Source organism: Pan paniscus, chromosome 9, assembly GCF_029289425.2.
Source record: "Pan paniscus chromosome 9, NHGRI_mPanPan1-v2.0_pri, whole genome shotgun sequence".
Taxonomy (NCBI): Eukaryota; Metazoa; Chordata; class Mammalia; order Primates; family Hominidae; genus Pan; species Pan paniscus.
The window spans coordinates 114,449,491-114,462,332 of record NC_073258.2 but is presented as its reverse complement, the minus strand read 5'-3'; the positions used below and the strand labels follow the sequence as shown (position 1 = coordinate 114,462,332).

The 12,842-nt window shown below is 42.1% G+C and overlaps 1 pseudogene; it reads right to left on the bottom strand.

Annotated features, from left to right (window-relative positions):
* Nucleotides 1-4,595: 4,595 nt before the first annotated feature.
* LOC100992330 (peptide chain release factor 1-like, mitochondrial) lies at nucleotides 4,596-12,476 on the bottom strand (annotated as a pseudogene).
* Between the last annotated feature and the right edge of the window lie 366 nt (nucleotides 12,477-12,842).

The window sequence follows — 12,842 nt, the reverse complement described above, 5'->3', positions numbered from 1 at the left end:
TAGGAGTCAGGAGACCTGGACTTGAATTGTCTCCACATTTCTGTGGCATATTCACCTTTTGTGGCCTCAGTTTTCTCTGATAGGAGAAGTGGTGGATTCAATGGTCTCTGTCAACAAATTTTGCAAGTCTGATATTTCTGTATGAACTAGAACTTGGGTATTTCTGCTTGGGTGGAAGAGAAAGACATTGTGACCTGTTTAAAGGTGGCAGGGTCCATCTGAAGGACAGTTGAGAAAAAGCCTTGATGTTTTTGAAAATATCAAAACAGTGACTGAAGGAGGAGAGGAAGCAAGAATTTCAAAGCTCATCCACAGATGGGCCTGGTGGGACAGGGAGTCATCAGTGGGAGGAGGCAGGGGAGCAGGGCCAGGACTAGAGTGAAGCTACATCAGCATCACCAGGGTGACAATACAGACCCCAAGGCCCCCATTCAGAGGAGTTATGCTTTGGGAAGTTTCAGATAGGGCGCTCTAGGGCACACAATTGAAGAAGGCCTCACTCTTAGACAATTCAAATGCTGGCACTCCACTTGCTAGTGAGTAAGTCCTTCAATTCTGCATCTGGGCTCCTGCCTTATCCTAGAGTGGTTATTCTGTCCAAACCAGAGAAATAGCTAGGGCAAACCAGAATAGATCATCTAGAATGGAAGGGCATAGCAGTGAGAAAGAGAAAATAAACTTTTTTAAAAAAAATTATACTTTAAATTCTGGGATACATGTGCAGAATGTGGATGTTTGTTACATAGGTATACATGTGCCATGGTGGTTTGCTGCACCCATCAACCCAATACCCATTAGGTATTTCTCCGAATGCTATCCCTCCTCTAGGCCCCCAACCCCCAACAGGCCCCAGTGTGTGATGTTCCCCTCCCTGTGTCCATGTATTCTCATTGTTCAGCTCCCACTTATGAGCGAGAATATGTGGTGTTTGGTTTTCTGTTCCTGTGTTAGTTTGCTGAGAATGATGGTTTCCAGCTGCATCCATGTCCCTGCAAAGGACATGAGCTCACCCATTTTTATGGCTGCACAGTATTCCATGGTGTATATGTGCCACATTTTCTTTATCCAGTCTATCATTGATAGGCATTTCGGTTGGTTCCAAGTCTTTGCTATTGTGAATAGTGCTGCAATGAACATATGTGTGCATGTGTCTTTATAGTAGAACAATTTATCATCCTTTGGGTATATACCCAGTAATGGGATTGCTGGGTCTAATGGTATTTCTGGTTCTAGATCCTTGAGGAATCGCCACACTGTCTTCCACAATGGTTGAAATAATTTACACTCCCAATAACAGTGTAAAAGCGTTCCTATTTCTCCACATCCTCTCCAGCATCTGTTGTTTCCTGACTTTTTAATGGTCGCCATTCTAAGTGGTGTGAGATGGTATCTCATTGTGGTTTTGATTTGCATTTCTCTAATGACCAGTAATGATGAGCATTTTTTCATGTTTGTTGGCTGTGTAGATGTCTTCTTTTGAGAAGTGTCTGTTCATATCCTTCGCCCACTTTTTGATGGGTTTGTTTGTTTTTTTCTTGTAGATTTGTTTGAGTTCCTTGCAGATTCTGGATATTAGCCCTTTGTCAGATGGGTAGATTGCAAAAATTTTCTCCCATTTTGTAGGTTGCCTGTTCACTCTGATGGTAGTTTCTTTTGCTGTGCAGAAGCTCTTTCATTGAATTAGATCCCATTTGTCAATTTTGTCTTTTGTTGCCCTTGCTTTTGGCATTTTAGTCATGAAGTCTTTGCCCATGCTTATGTCCTGAATGGTATTGCCTAGGTTTTCTTCTAATTTTTTTATGGTTTTGGGTTTTACATTTAAGTCTTCAATCCAGCTTGAGTTAATTTTTGTGTAAATGTGTAAGGAAGGGGTCCAGTTTCAGTTTTCTGCATATGGCTAGCCAGTTTTCCCAACACCATTTTAAGTAGGGAATCCTTTCCCCATTGCTTGTTTTTGTCAGGTTTGTCAAAGATCAGATGGTTGTAGATGTGTGGTGTTATTTCTGAGGCCTCTGTTCTGTTCCATCAGTTTGTATATCTGTTTTTGTACCAGTAACATGCTGTTTTGGTTACTGTAGCTTTGTAGTATTGTTTGAAATCAAGTAGTGTGATGCCTCCAGCTTTGTTCTTTTTGCTTAGGATTGTCTTGGCTATGTGGGCTCTTTTTTGGTTCCATATGAAATTTAAAGTAGTTTTTTCTAATTCTGTGGAGAAAGTCAATGGTAGCTTGATAGGGATAGCATTGAATTGGGTAGTCAGGGAGAAAGAAACCAGCTCTGGTTAATCTAAAATCTGCTCTTGAAGGAGAGCAGAGCTGGTTTCAGCAGCTCCTGATTGCCCTATAATTGTGAGTATTCCACTGTCACGCAACACCAGAGCCATCTCTCACGCTACTCAAACATGACTTACAGAGGCTCAGGGCAACTGAGCTACCTTTTTCCAGAAGTGGGACTCTTACAGAGAGAAGAGGGCCAGCCAGAGTCCCTAAGGGCTGTGCCAACCAGGGTGACAGAGAAGGTGGAGAGCTGTGTGCTCAATCATTTAGTCCTGCTTTCACTTACCTCTTTTTTATCCCGGTGGGAAAAAAATGTCATTGTGGGTTAAAGGTGGACTTAATGACCTTGTCTTATAAGGTGATTTCTGCTCATCCATTATTTTATTTTACAAATATTTATTGAATACCCATTGTGGTAGTTACTAGTGCTGTTCACCAAGTATTTCTGGCTCTGTGCTTCGCTGCATATTGTAGGATTGCATTTTCATGGTCTCCTCATGGTTGGGCAGAAGCATGTGACATCTTGAGCTAATGAACTGAAAGTGGCCAGAACATTTAATTTCCAATGTGAAGTCCTCCAGAACCCTCTTTCTTTCAGCCACTGTGACCAGTAACATTTCAGATGGAGGCTACTCTATTGTTTGGGTTTTTAACTGAGGATATGTGGACAAAAGTCCCCAGCTTGATCCCTGTGAACCTGAAGCATAGGTAAGAAATAAACCTTTGTTGTTTTAAGCCACTGTGACCTGGGAGGTGCTCCCTACTACAGCATAACCTGGCCTATCCTGGCCTATACACTTAATATGTACTAGACTGTGCTAGACACTGGAGACACAATGCCTCACTCCAACACAATGGATCTCTTTGAGTAGAATTTTGGCTGTGTGGCAGCTGATGGAGGAACACAGCTCTTTTTACAAAGATGATGTAAGTCTGTCCAAGGTAATGGCACACCATGTACCATGGAAAGATACTCAGGGTAACTGATGATTTTAAAAATAACTCTTTTGTGACACAACTTTCCCTCCTCCAATTCCTGCTGCTGCTACTAGGCCTAAAGAAGACTGAGAAGTTTAGCTGAGATGGTGCTTCCCCAGAATCACCAGGGTAAAAACAGACACAAGGACCCCCATTTAGAGGGGTGATGTTTCAGGGAGTTTCAAATAGGGCCAAGGGATGACTGTTTTAGTATCAAGCTTCCCAGGGGATTCCAGTGAACCACCCAGGGTTAAGAGCCATTGGCCTGGGGGCCAAAACTGTGAGGGAAAAGATCAGTCATGTTGCCGGATGCTTTCTTGGGTATCTTCAATAGGAAAAACCAAGTCCAGAGCAAACTCAGGGTTCACTGGCTAGGGCTTGCCCCGGAAAATTTGGAAATAGGCCTGTCTCAGCCTTCCTTTCCCTGGTGACCTTCTGTCATTCCTCTGCCAGCCCTTTCCAAACCCTGTCCCTCCAGCAGAACCTGACTTCTGAGCCACTCCTTCAGGGCCTGGTTAGGTACTGTCAGCCTGCAGATGCTACCATGCACTATTCCCAGGGTTAGGGTTTCAATACGGTCACTGTAAACCATGACCTCAGCATGACACTGTGGAACTCAGGGCTGCTGATTCTATTTGAGCCCACACTATCTACTTTTACCACCTATCCTCTCAGGTCACTCCCGTTGGTGTATTTGTTTGTCATCTCAACTGGATTATAAACTCCTTTGAGAGCAGGGACTACAATGTATTCATATTTTCCGTCATATTTTCCATGTTTTAATTCATCTTTGGATAATTGACAGTTGGCTGTAGTTTGTTTTAATCATTATTTTGGAGTTACCCCTTTCCCTTTTCATTACCCAGGTTAATAGAAATTAGAATCTACATAAAAATTGCTATATTATCCTTAGAAACCTAGAAACCAAGGGGTTTAATAGGACCTATTCTAGGATAACTTATGTTATACTAGAAACCAAAGGTTTGAATACAGCCTCCTCCAGAATGATTAAGTCACAGCCAGCCTGATGGTGATGAGAATGGCCAGAGCTGGGGGCTGAGTTAGGGAGGATGCTGGCTGCCAAGACTTGTGTAAAAGTGATATGAGATCTCCCCACTAAGCACCCAAGCCACTACCAGCCTTCTTGAGGGAGAATCTAGATGAAAGGGGCAGACAGAGGACCAAACTGGTCAAGAACTAAGCTGCTATATTCTTTCTCCATTCCAAGATGGCTGAATAGGAACAGTTCTGGTCTGCAGCTCCCAGCATGATCGACGCAGAAGATGGGTGATTTCTGCATTTCCAACTGAGGTACCTAGTTCATCTCATTGGGACTGGTTGGACAGTGGGTGCAGCCCATGGAGGGGGAGCCGAAGCAGGGCGGGGCATCGCCTTACCCAGGAAGAACAAGGGGTCAGGGGATTTCCCTTTCCTAGCCAAGGGAAGCTGTGACAGACTGTACCTGGAAAAACTGGGCAGTCCTGCCCAATTCTGCACTTTTCCAATGATCTTAGCAAATGGCACACCAGAAGATTATATCCCATGCCTGACTCGGTGGGTCACATGCCCACAGAGCCTTGCTCACTGTAAGCGCAGCAGTCTGAGATTGACCTGTGAGGCAGCAGTCTGGCAGGGGGAGGGGCATCTGCCATTGCTGAGGCTTGAGTAGGTAAACAAAGTGGCCAGGGAAGCTCGAACTTGGGGGAGCCCACTGCAGCTCACCAAGGCCTGCTGCCTCTGTAGACTCCACCTCTGGTGGCAGGGCATAGCAGAACAAAAGGCAGCAGAAACTTCTGCAGACTTAAACATCCCTGTCTGACAGCTCTGAAGACAGCAGTGGTTCTCCCAGCACAGTGTTTGAGCTCTGAGAAAGGACAGACTGCCTCCTCAAGTGGGTCCCTGACCCGTGTGTAGCCTAACTGAGAGACATCTCCCAGTAGGGGCCGACTGATACCTCCCACAGGTGAGTGCCCCTCTGGGATGAAGCTTTCAGAGGAAGGATCAGGTAGCAATATTTGCTGTTCTGCCGCCTCTGCTGGTGATACCCAGGCAAACAGGGTCTGGAGTGGACCTCCAGCAAACTCCAACAGACCTGCAGCTGAGGGACCTGACTGTTAGAAGGAAAACTAACAAACAGAAAGGAATAGCATCAACATCAACAAAAAGGACATCCACACCAAAACCCCATCTGTAGGTCACCAACATCAAAGACCAAAGGTAGATAAAACCACAAAGATGGGGAGAAACCAGAGCAGAAAAACTGAAAATTCTAAAAACCAGAGCACCTCTTCCACTCCAAAGGATTGCACCTCCTCGCCAGCAACAGAACAAAGCTGGATGGAGAATGACAAGTTGACAGAAATAGGCTTCAGAAGGTCGGTAATAACAAACTTCTCCGAGCTAAAGGAGGATGTTCTAACCCATCGCAAGGAAGCTAAAAACCTTGAAAAAAGATTAGACGAATGGCTAACTAGAATAAACAGTGTAGAGAAGATCTTACATGACCTGACGGAGCTGAAAACGATGGCGTAAGAACTATGTGACGCACGCACAAGCTTCAATAGCTGATTCGATCAAGTGGAAGAAAGGGTATCAGTTATTGAAGATCAAATTAATGAAACAAAATGAGAAGAGACGTTTAGAGAAAAAAGAGTAAAAAGAAATGAACAAATCCTCCAAGAAATATGGGACTATGTGAAAAGACCAAATCTATGTTTGATTGGTGTAGCTGAAAGTGACGGGGAGAATGGAACCAAGTTGGAAAACACTCTTCAGGATATCATCCAGGAGAATTTCCCCAACCTAGCAAGGCAGGCCAACATTCAAATTTAGGAAATACAGAGAACACCACAAAGATCCTCCTCGAGAAGAGCACCCCAAGACAAGTAATTGTCAGATTCACCAAGGTTGAAATGAAGGAAAAAATGTTAAGGGCAGCCAGAGAGAAAGGTCAGGTTACCCACAAAGGGAAACCCATCAGACTAACAGCAGATCTCTCGACAGAAACTCTACAAGCCAGAAGAGAGTGGGGGCCAATATTCAACATTCTTAAAGAAAAGAATTTTCAACCCGGAAATTTCATATCCAGCCAAACTAAGCTTCATAAGTGAAGGAGAAATAAAATCCTTTACAGACAAGCAAATGCTGAGAGATTTTGTCACCACCAGGCCTGCCTTACAAAAGCTCCTGAAGGAAGCAATAAACATGGAAAGGAACAACCGGTACCAGCCACTGCAAAAACATGCCAAACTGTAAAGACCATCGATGCTAGGAAGAAACTGCATCAACTAACAGGCAGAATAACCAGCTAACATCATAATGACAGGATCAAATTCACACATAACAATATTGACCTTAAATGTAAATGGGCTAAATGCCCCAATTAAAAGACACAGACTGGCAAATTGGATAAATAGTCAAGACCCATCAGTGCACTGTATTCAGGAGACCCATCTCACGTGCAGAGACACACATAGGCTCAAAATAAACGGATGGAGGAAGATCTACCAAGCAAATGGAAAGCAAAAAAAAGCAGGGGTTGCAATCCTAGTCTCTGATAAAACAGACTTTAAACCAACAAAGATCAAAAGAGACAAAGAAGGCCATTACATAATGGTAAAGGGATCAATTCAATTAATTAATCTCAGTAGGCTGGGGTAATATTGCTACTGTCATGGTGCTAGTATGGATGTGGCCTTGCTTTTCTGTCTTTGGCACTCTTTGTACTCTGTGCACACCTCCTTCAAATTTCATGTGCCTATAGGCTTCTGAACCCCCAATGCTGGCAGACGCATGTCTACGGCCACCTATTTCACTTGGAAAATATTCCAGGGTTCCAAAATGTCGTCTTTTAAATGCAGCATATTGCTGATACATATCAAATATCTCTGAAGTAAACAACATTGCCTCCTGACCTCCAACTCCTGCAGTTACTTCCAGGATCAAATCATTTTCATCTGTTTCTTCTGATGCTTCAGCTGAGTTATTTCTTTTTGACACAAAGTTATTTCATTCTCTGCAAGTTTCCTTAAATCTTCATTCTCATGGTGCAGCAAGTGCTCGGTCTCCTGCAGCTCCTGCTCCTTCTCGTTCAGCAGTTTTACCACTGCCACCAACTCGGGCCTCCTGACCTTCAAATGGGCCTCAGACCCCACCTGGAGCTTGAGGAAGGTCCACAAGGGCCCGCCCTGGGCGAACAGCTCCTCCAGCAACGGGCCACCGGAGCTCAGGGAACGGCAGGCTGGGCCAATGTCCCCGCGGGGCCAGAGCCACCGGGCAGTGCCCCACAGAAAACGACTCTTTTTTTTTTTTTCAAAATGGAGTCTATCTCTGTCACCCAGCGTGGAGTATAGTGGCGCGATCTCAGCTCACTGCAAACTCTGTCTCCTGGGCTCAAGTGATTCTCCCACCTCAGCCTCCTGAGTAGCTGGGATAACAGGCGCATGCCACATACCTGGCTAATTTTTGTATATTTAGTAGAGAAGGGGTTTTATCATATTGGTCAGGCTGGTCTTGAACTCCTTCCCTCAAGTGATCCACCCACCTCAGCCCTCCAAAGTGCTGGGATTACAGGTGTGAGCCAACGTGCCTGGCAGGAATAACTCTTTTATCATTATAAAATGTCCTACTTTGTCTCTCACAATGATTTTTGTCTTAAAGTCTATTTTGTCTGATATTATTATAGTTATTCCAGCTCTCTTTTGGTTTCTGTGTACATGGAACCTCTTTTTCCACACTTTGCCTTCAACGTATTTTGTCTTTAAAACTAAAATATGTCTCATATATAGCATATAGCTTGATCATGGCTTTAAAAATTCATTCTGCCAATTTCTACCTTTTAATTGAAGAGTTTCATCCATTTACATTTAGTGTAACTACTGATAAGTTAGGATTTATGTCTATTATATTGCTATTTGTTTTTTATATGTCTTATATGTTTTTGTTTCATTTCTGCCTTGTGTTAAACAGTTATTTTCTAGTGTTCCATTTTAACTCCTCTGTCATTTCTTTTACTATATACATTTTAAACATTATTTTCTTAGTAGCCTGATAATTTCAATTAACATTTTAAATTATAACAATCTATTCAGATTAATACCAATTTAATTTTAATAGTATAAAAATCTTTGCTCTTATTTCTTCCATTCTTTTCTTACTTTGTGCTGTATTGTCATACAAATTATATATTTTTGCACCATATACCCATCAATACAGATTTATAATTATGGCTTTATGCAATTGTCTTTAAAGTCAGATGAGAGAACAAAAAGAATTACAAACCAAAAAATGCATTTATACTGTCTTTTATGTTTACCTACATACTTTCCTTTACTAGCATTTTTTATTTCTTAATATGGATTCAAGTTACTGTCTTATATCTTTTTATTTCAGCCTAAAGGACTCCCTTTAGTATAGTCATGCATCACTTAATGAAGGAGATACATTCTGAGAACTGTGTTGTTAGGCAATTTTGTCATTGTGTGAAATAGAGTGTACTTACGCAAACCTAGATGGTATAGCCTAGTACACACCTAGGCTATGTGGCATAGTCTACTGCTCTGAGGCTACAAACCTGGATAGCATATTACCATACTGAATACTGAAGGCAACTGTAACACAATACTAAGTATTTATGTATCTAAACATAGAAAAGATACATTAAAAATACAGTATAAAATCTTCATTATAATCTTGTGGGACCACTGTTGAATATGTGGTACATTGTTGACTGTCATGTGGCACATGACTGTATTTCTTGTAGGACAGGTTTGCTAGCAATGCATTCTCTTAGTTTTTGTCTATCTGAGATTATCTAAATTACTATTTCACTTTTGAAGGGTAGTTTTGCTAGATACAGAATTTTGGTTGACAATCTTTTTCTTTAAGGAATTGAATATGCCATTCTGGCTTCCATGGTTTCTGATGAGAAGCCAACTCTTAACTGTTAAACTGTTGACTGAAGATCCCTTCGTATGTGATAAGTTGCTTTCCTCATGCTGCTTCCAAGAATCTTTCTTGTCTTTGGCCTTAAACAATTTGATTATGATGTGTTTACGTGTGGATCTCTTTGATGTATCCTATTTGGAGTTTATTGAGTTTTTTTGCATGTGCAGATTAATATTTTTCATAAATTTGTAAAGTTTTTGGTCATTATTTTTTCAAATATTATTTCTGCTTCCTCTCTCTTCTCTTTCTTGGATTCTCATTACACACACCCATACACACACACACACACACACCACATATTTTTGATGTTATCTCAAATGTCTCTGAACCTTTGTTCATTTTTCTCCATTCTTTTTTCCTTTCTATCCCTTAGACTGTATAATATCAATTTACATATCTTTAATTCACAGATTCTTTCTTCTGCCTGCTCAGATCTGCTGTTGAGCCCTTCTAGTAAATTTTTCATTTCAGCTATCATACTACTCAACTCCAGAATTTATATTTGGTTCTTTAAAAAAATATATAATTTCTATTTCCTTGTTGATATTCATTACCTGATAAGATATTATTCTCATACCTTTTTCTAGTTCTTTGGATATGGTTTTCTTTACTTCTTTGAATGTATATAGAATAGCTGATTTAAAGTTTTCATCTTATAAGTTCAATATATGGGCTTCAGGGACAGTTTTTATCAATTATTTTTTCCCCCTGTGTATGTGCCTTACTTTCTTGTTTCTTTGTGTGCCTCATAATTTCTTATTGAAAACTGCATTTTAAATAACATAATATAATACAGCAACTTTGGAAATAACTTTCTCTCCCTTCCTCAGGGTTTCTTGTTGTTGATGTTGCTTCTTTGTGTGTTTAGTGACTTTTCTGAGCTAATTCTGCAAAGTCTGTATTTTTTTGTCATGTGTGGCCACTGAAATCTCTCTCTGCTTAGTGTTCAGCTAGTAATTAGACAGAGAGTGCCTTGATGCTTGAGACCAATAAGTCACCTTGTTTTTGCAGAGTGGCTCTGTGTGTATGTTGGGACATGCCTTCAACTCTCAGACAGGACATTGACAACTCCACCTTAGCCTTCCTGCTTGTGCAGAGCCTTAAGCTTAGCCCAGGGTGAGAGCTCAGGACCTTCCTTAGTTTTTCCTGCACATGTGCACAGCCCTGGGCATGTGCACCCTCCTGTGCGTACATATAGCTTTCTATATTCCTTGGGATATTTCAGAGCCTTTCAAGGCCCTTTATAGATATTTTATTCCCCCACATTTTCTTTTTAAGGTTTTTGTTTAGCCCTTTTTTTTTTGCCTCAACTGTTATCCATTGTTTTAGGCAGCCACAAAGTCCAACAATTGTCTCTAGTTGTTTTCAACAAATACCCTTAAGGAAAAAGCTGTTCACTCCAGGCAAGCTTTGAGACAGGTGAAATAAAGACAGTCTTGCAAATGGTATCTTCCAGGGAACCACTAGACAGGTCAAATAATTACAACTCTCTGGGAATGAGGCTTTGAAGGAACTCCAAGGCTGTTCTACCCCTTCTTGTAGCTGCCAGGCTGCTGGTTTCCATGATGATTGTGGTTTGTTGGTTTTCAAAGCTACTGCAGAGTTGGGGTGAGGGGGATGGAATTGGAGCAAGTTAAAATGCCACAACGCTCACTCTTCTTTCTATAATTATGTCATTTTTTTTTCTTGAACGAAGACTTCCCAGATTGCTATAAACTTTTGATTAATTTCTAGAGTTCTGAAAAAATTGATTCTCACCATTTTTTGCCATTTTTCTCATTGCTTTTAGGGGGGAGGAAATTTTCAGAGGATTTTACTCCTACCATTTTCATTGACATTATGTGCAATATATTTTAATTACCCTTCTTTGTGATTGCTTTGTCACTTCTCAAAACTCAGTTCAAATGTCTCCTCCATTGCAAAGCCCTCTTCTTTGTATCCTCAGGGCAGCTATTCCTCTATTCTCCTATACCTCTGGGTTTATGTCTTTGTTATTTCACTTTTCATAATAACAGTTACATACATCTGTTTCTATCCCTTTTTCCAGTCTGTAAGCACCCAGTCTGTGACTTGTTCACCCTCCATGCCCAGGCTAGTTTCTGACACACAGTAGATATTCAGGTTTGTAGTCTGAAGAGTATTGTCCTAGGAGACCTCAGAGCCTAGCCAAGGGCTTCTGAGTTCCAGCCACCATTTCTCTCCTTCTCCTTCTATAATTCACAGCTGACCTCTATCTCTTCATTGTCTTATGTGTGCTCTGGTGTGATGACCGTAAGTTCAGAGTTGACACACTGAGTGTATGATATGGTTTGGATCTGTGTCCCAACCCAAATCTCATGTCAAATTATAATCCTCAATGTTAAAAGTGGCCTCTGATGGGAGGTGATTTGATCATGGGAGTGGATCCTTCATGATCAAGAAACCTTCATGATTCATCATCCACTTGGTGCTATTCTCGTGATAGAGTTCTCATGAGATCTGGTTGTTTAAAAGTGTGTGGCACCTCCCCCTTCTCTCTCTTGCTCTTGCTCCTGCCATGTTAGAGGCCTTGCTCCCCCTTTGTCTTTCACCATGATTGGAAGCTTCCTGAGGCCTCCCCAGAAGCAGAAGTCACTGTGCTTCCTGTACAGCCTGTGGAACAATGAGAACTTCTTTTCTCTTGAAATTGTCCAGTCTCAGGTATTTATTTATAGCAGTGCAAGAATTGACTAATACAGTGTATGAGGAAAATAGGGAGCAAAAAGTTAAATCCTGTGTGGGTGACATTCAGCAACAACAACAACAATAATAATAGCAGCTACTGTTTGCTGAATACAGTCTGTGCTAGACACCAGGCTATGGGCTTTATAGGCAATATCTCAATGAATTCTGACATCAACCCTATGAGGCAGGTACTATTATCCTCATTTTACAGGTGAGGCTGAGTAAGGAAAGTGGGAGAACTGAGGTTGGATGAAGGCCTGACTCTAAAACCTATATTCTTAACTGTCCCTTCTGAGGGGTTTTTGAGCAGCCAATTGGAGGAAAGGAAGCCCCACCTGTGTTTGCCTTCCCCAGGACCTATTCTGCCTCCTTGTCTAAAGAGATGTGCCTGCTCCCAGGTGTGTTTAGCCCCGTGTGGGCTCACCTGGGTCACCTTGTGCTTTGAAACAAGATAGCACTGAGGGCTCCTGCTGCAACTAGCTCCCAGGGCAGACAGGGGTAGAGGCCCCACTTCCCTGGCATTGGGGTGACAGATGTGGCCCTCGGGCAAGAGGTGACAAAGATCTTCCGTCATCACCCCAACAATTCCAACATGGTGACAGCCCCAGACTGCTAGAAAAGCCAACCCACATGGAGGCGAGATAAAATCCAGAGGGCTCAGAAACATTTCAACAAATGCTAATATCGGTCTCTCCAATACAGCTCTGTCAGCAGGAAGGGAGAATTCTGCCAGCATGCATGCATGGGGCACACTTTTTGGCACAAGGGACCTTGTTGCTAAGCAACAGTAGTTGGCCTCCCCTCCTCCCCATAACCTTTTCCTCTGTTTCTGAGTTTCCAGTTAGCAGATGGGAGGGGCTGGGGTTGCCTAGCCCAGCCCAGCCCTTGTCCCCCTTTCCTGCAACAAGGGGCCTATTCATGGGTCCTCAGCAGAGTTCAT